Source organism: Nanorana parkeri, unplaced genomic scaffold (genome assembly GCF_000935625.1).
Source record: "Nanorana parkeri isolate BGI_ZX_2015 unplaced genomic scaffold, ASM93562v1 scaffold215, whole genome shotgun sequence".
Taxonomy (NCBI): domain Eukaryota; kingdom Metazoa; phylum Chordata; class Amphibia; order Anura; family Dicroglossidae; genus Nanorana; species Nanorana parkeri.
In genome coordinates, this window is record NW_017306483.1 from 105,321 (window position 1) to 111,617 (window position 6,297).

Genomic DNA, 6,297 nt, shown 5'->3' on the forward strand with positions numbered 1-6,297 from the left:
ACCATAAAAGTGTTACTGCACCAAGGGTATGCTTGCACTTTGACAACCATGACCTGAACAAAGATTGTTACAGAAACAACAAGAAGGGGTGTCCCTATAATGAGGCAGGTGTGCCTGCCTCCTCCTTTCCAACCAGAGCTTTCCTGGTAGGTAAGAGCTCTTAGCCATCTGTGAGGTTCTGGCCAGCGTCCTGCCCAGCTTACTGACGTCACTGGTTGCCAGGAGCTGAAGTACCCCGGCAGCATACTACCCCCTCCCTCCGGTAAGGTGCACCGCCAGACCAGCACCACCTCGGTTCCCTGGTAACGTTTGGCACCATCACCAACTCCCCACCTTTGGTATCCTGCAAAACCACATCAGAACCCCCAATCCCCCCCACCCAAGGCAGCAAAAAGTTAAAATCAAAAGGTTTTTAAGCTTTTTTAAATCACTTACAATGGATGTTGCTCCTTATGTCTACAAGTTTTAGACATCAGCTGGTCCCCTGAGCATTGGCCCTGATATCTTGTTTTAGTGTGGCCCCTTTCCTTTGCAGGGTCCTATGCAGCCACCCCTGTGTGTGCTAGTAAGCTGCGTGTGTCTCCACAAACGCACAGGCAAGTCCCTACCCCTCCTCCCCTCTCCTCCTTCCTCCCTTCTTCATCCTCCCTTCTACAAGCTAGTACCCTGTTTCCCTGAAAATAAGACCTATCCCCAAAATAAGACCTAGTGTGTTTTTTTGAGCCCCAAAAAATACAAGAGTGTGTCTTATTTTCGGGCAAACACGGTAGATGGACAGCTGCTGGAGACTGTTTTGTCCCTTGTTCTCTTGTACTAGACAGGAAGTTCAGGAAAGCTAAGCTGAGGAGTTAGAGCCAGCTGTTCAGAAACATAACTGTAAATACTTGGGCAAAAAAGCCTCCCCCCCGCTGTGTAATCTGTCATGGATGGAGTGCTGCCTGTTAATTACAAGCCGCGCTGCATCCGGCTTTTGACAGCTAAGCTAGGTTACACAGCAGCAGGCTTCCCCATTGCTTGTGTAACCTAACAGTGAGGCCAGAGGTGTCACAGACTCTATCTCGATATGTCACCAATGATGCTCCTCCCTCTCTCCTCCATATATAGCTTGGTTACCGAGTTGGGGGTGGGGCTTCTGTGGAATGGGGCGGAGCTATGGCATGCTGGGGGCAGGGCTGGGGAATGCCTCACCCAGCACGGAAGGCACCGCACGTCACTGCCACAAGTGTTGTTTATGTAACCACAGGAAGGATTTTCCCGTAAGTAATGAAGCACAAGAGGTTCAGCTCATGCTGCTCAGAATAACACAAGGCGACTCTAAACCACGCTGTGAAGGAAAAAAGGCTTTTCATCGGGTTACATTTTATTAGTGTAACTGAGAAAAACAACCCGCGCACTCATCATCTATAACCTCCTTCATACATCTATTCACATATGTAAATATATGCATATTATATCCTATACCGTTTCAATTCCATGAGGATTGAGCAAAATAAAATGTATGAATTTCTGATTCTGGTTAAATTTCACTATTTTGACAAAGGAGAAGCCTACGAGGTTCCGAGCAGAATAGAAAATAAGTGAAAAGAATGAGAAGAAAAAAAAATGGTTAAAAATAATTTTAACTGCTTGCTGACCAGGTGCTTAGACCCCCTTCCTGGCCAGGCCATTTCTCAGTATTCAGCGCTGTGGTACTTTGACTGACGTTTATTCCGTCATGCAACGCTGTACTGAAATGAATTTTATACCATTTTTGGGGGACAGATAGAGCTTTCTTATGGTGGGATTTAATCACCACTGCGGGTTTTATTTTTTACTATAGTAAGGAAAAATTACTGAAAATTTTGAAAAAAAAAAAAAAGTATTTTTTAACATTATGTTAGGGAACAATTATTATTACCCAATTTTTTGGTAAAATATAAAATATGGGGTCTCGTCAGGTAAATAGACACTAAACATGTCAAGCTTTAAAATAGCGCGCACCCGCGAAAGCTCAGAAAACTACCATACCCAAAATTGACCATAGGTGACGCTGTAAAAGCTTTTATCGCTCATCAGTTTAGTGTTATCAGTGACAGATGGCCCTAAAATGTGTGCTCTCACTGCGACGTTCGTGGCAATATGTAACATGTGTGGTGTAATGGGCGCGATCGTCCTTTGCACGTATGGGCACCCGACACATGTTTACAGGCGTGTAACTTCAAATTTTGTTTTTTGGAAACTTACATTTTTTTTCCTAATTGTTTTCACTTAACTTGATTGCTATCACATAAGGGGCTAATGAAACCCCCCTATGTGATAGCAAAGATATGTGACAGGTCCTCTTTATGGAGACATCAGGGGTCTCTAAGACCCCTAATGTCACCTGGGACCCCCCTGAAGAAGCTGATGAAGCACAGATCTGCTTCATCAACTTCTCTCCAGCTTCTCAAACTTGAGAGTGACACAAGAATGCAGAAGTGATGTAATATACATCACTGTAATATACATCACTTCCGCATTCTGACAGCGGAGAGGGGACCGGAGGCAGGGGCATCCCGAGGCTGGGTGACACCCGGAGCGGTAACCGAGTGTCACCCCGCCGAGACGTCACTGCGCGTGCGCGATGACATCATCACGCACGCGAGGCAGTATTCTGATACCTACCGGCCGCACCCCCATTGTGACGCCACTGACCAGAGGAAGAACGTGTACCAATCTCCCTCTGATCTCCTGTCACAGAGGCACTATGCTGGTCAAGGGCTCGCGGAGGGGGACACACGGATCGGCACCCCATACAAGCGATCCGCCGGCTCTATAGCCGGCGGATCGCTTGTATGTTAACAGGCATCGCTGCCTGTTTTTAAAATTTTGGGACTTTCCTGCTCGCTTGTGCACGTGCGAGGGGGGCGTGGCTGAGCGGACATCTAAAGACGCCCGCTCAGATCTAGAGAGCTCCCAGCCAGCCTTTTTTTTTAATAACAATTTTTATTTTTATTATACACAAAGTAAAAAATTACAGAACATTGCAAGTGGGACAATTGCACATCATAATATACTCAGAGGAGAAAGGTGCATGTCAGTCCGAGCATTTCCACAGATTTTACTATTGTATTCAAAATAGGGATACCTCGGCAGCATATAGAAAGACATATGTATCGGGTCATTGTAACAATATGCGCTATAAATCTTTCTAAGTAAACCTTGTGGGACAAGCATCCCGTCTGTCTGCAGTGCAGACAAGTGCAGGTCCAGCTTTTGTAAAGCAAAGAGTAGTCATAGTACAATGATTAAACTATATACTTGGAACATAGTTTACTAGGAACAAAAACCAAAAACAAGAAACGTAAATCACGGCCGTTTTTTAACAACGGCCGGCCGGGAGGTGGTTAAAAATGTAAAAAAGTAGGAAAATGAAAAAATAAATAAAAATATTTGAAAGAAAAGAAAAAAAAAATGAAAAAGAAAAAACGCTCCGCACCGACTCGACCGCAAGTGGTGAACTCCCGCCGCATAATGAAGCATCTGACAGATGCCAGCAAAAGAAAAAAGATTGGGCGGAGCGGAAAAACTATTGGCTGGCACCTGCCAGAGTCTTCTAGCAAGTCCCGGCCAATGAATAACAACTGGGCGGAGCCGGACGCGATTTCACGGTCGGCATCGCCCAGTTGTTATTGTTTAATGACAGATCAGAGTCCCCAGGTCATTTGGGGATGCTGAACTGTCATTACAACTGGGCGGAGCCAGCCGTGAGATCACAGCTCCGCCCAGCTGTCATTTGCGTGGAGATTGGTCGGCCCTTCGGCTGACCTTTCTCCACGGTTTAGCTGCCATAGTGAATAGCCCGTACAGCAGCCCCCAACCGAAGTGCAGAGGCGGCCGAAGTAAGCCGAAGAATCATCCGTAGCTACAGCTGGTTCCTTCGGCTCTTTAGAGCAGCGGTCGCCAACCAGTGGTCCGTGGACCACGAGAAAATTTGGGTGGTCCCTGGGCCCCTCTGAAGCCGTGCAGGCTGGGCCGTCATTGAGCCTCCGGGGCTGCCTCTCACTGACTCAAGCAGCGGCTGTCACAAGGAATGCTCGGGTCTCAGTACAGTGCGGGCTTTGCAGGAGGCGGGGCATCTCATCAGTACCTGGACTATATATAGATACACATATACACTGAGTGGCCAGTTTATTATGACCACCTGACGTTTGTAGGCAAATTAGCTATAATTAGCTATAATTTGGTGCTGAAGTTGCTAGAGGGCCAGACCATTATAAATAGGGGCGCAGGTTGTTTACCACGACAGTAGAAGTGATTTGTCTCTGAAGATACGGGGAAACAACGCGATTTAACAGCCTTTGAACGTGGGATGATTGTTGGCGCTCGGAGCCATGGAGCGAGTATCAGCAAAACAGCACAATTCGTTCAATATTCAAGAGCAGCTGTTGTTAAAGTGTTTAAAGACCGGACTGTCAGCCGAAAATCTGGGTCTGAACGTGCGAATTGTGACCGTCAGCGACTAGTCAATGTTAGGGCAGAACGGAGAGTGGCAAGACTGGTACAAGACAACAGTGCAGTGTCAGATTCCTCGCATCACCTTTCACCATCTTGTGGAGTCACGAGGCGGCCCAACAAAGTCATCTCGTGGCCCAACGAAGTACTGATGGGGTGGTCATAATAATCTGGCCACTCAGTGTATATAGATACACACACACATATATATAGATACACACACATATGACAAGTTGTCCTTTAATCCCCATCTGGATGCCACAATATCGGGTTTATCTAGTAAGACCAAGAACACTGTGCACTGCAAACTGCTGAAACCCTTATCAACCAATCAAACTTCATTTTTCATCATTCAGGACATAAAGAGGTAGACCACTGAATTACTTACAGTATTTATGCAACACAGCTTGTTATGTCATCGAAGGTTTTTCAGCAGTCAGTGCAATTGCAGTCTAATTCTAGACCCATCCTCTTGACCCCAGCATTTCCCCCTCCCTATGATGGGTGTACCCACCAAGCAGTATTTTTCTAGATGTCTTCAGGCCACTACTGTGATGTACAAGGTCTTCTTTCTCTTTGCATCTTCTCAGGTGCTGGCTGGACCAGAGGCCCATCCTCCTGACCCCAGCATTTCCCCCTCCCTACGATGGATGCACCCCCAAGCAGTATTTTTCTGGATGTCTTCAGGCCAGTAATGTGGTGTGCAGGGTCTTCTTCCTCTTTGCATCTTCTCTGGTGCTGGCTGCACCAGAGGCCCATCCTCCTGACCCCAGCATTTCCCCCTCCCTACGATGGATACACCACCAAGCAGTATTTTTCTAGATGTCTTCAGGCCAGTAACATGATGTGCAGGGTTTTCTTCCTCTTTGCATCTTCTCTAGTACTAGCTGCACCAGAGGCCCATCCTCCTGACCCCAGCATTTCCCCCTCCCTACGTTGGATACACCCCCAAGCATTATTTTTCTAGATGTCTTCAGGCCAGTAATGTGGTGTGCAGAATCTTCTTCCTCTTTGCATCTTCTCTGGTGCTGGCTTGACCGGAAGTCCATCCTCCTGGCCCCAGGATTTACCCCTCCCTACTATGGATACACCACCAGGCAGTATTTTTCTAGATTTTTTCAGGCCAATATTGTGATGTGTAGTGTCTTCTTCCTCTTTGCATCTTCTCTGGTGCTGGCTGCACCAGTGACCCATCCCGCTGACTCTAGCATTTCCCCCTCCCTACGATGGATGTACCCCCAGGCAGTATTTTTCTAGATGTTTTCAGGCCAGTAACGTGATGTGCAGGATCTTCTTCCTCGTTGCATCTTCTCTGGCTGAACATCAGGGGTGCAGAGAGTAGCACAGGGATGATTATGTCAGCACTGTTCTCCGCATCACTATTTATAAGTGGAGGGTGCCATGGTGCTGCTTTCTCAGGGGGCAGGCCCACGATGCCCTGCACTCACAGGATTTCCTCATTCAACATTATTCAACCCCAAAGACTGAGGACATTTTGTAGCAAGAAGGAAATAGTGTGCAGGACAGAACTGGAGGTATTGTAGCTACATTTTTTTAACCTCCTGGGTAATCATTTAAAAATATCTGGCTTTTGAAGACGATTGTTATCTAGTTGCATGTATGAAACACCCACCAATTTCTACAGCTGGCTGGTTATGTGGTTTCTCTAAATGAGCCAGCATTATGTTTGCTTATTGACTAGAAGATTAAGGTTCTGTATTTCCTGCTGGGCTTGGCTCCAGAATCCTACCGCTTACAGAGGAATTCATCTTCCCCATTCCTTCGGTTCAATTCATCTGACCAATCCCCCCCCCCCCCCCCGGG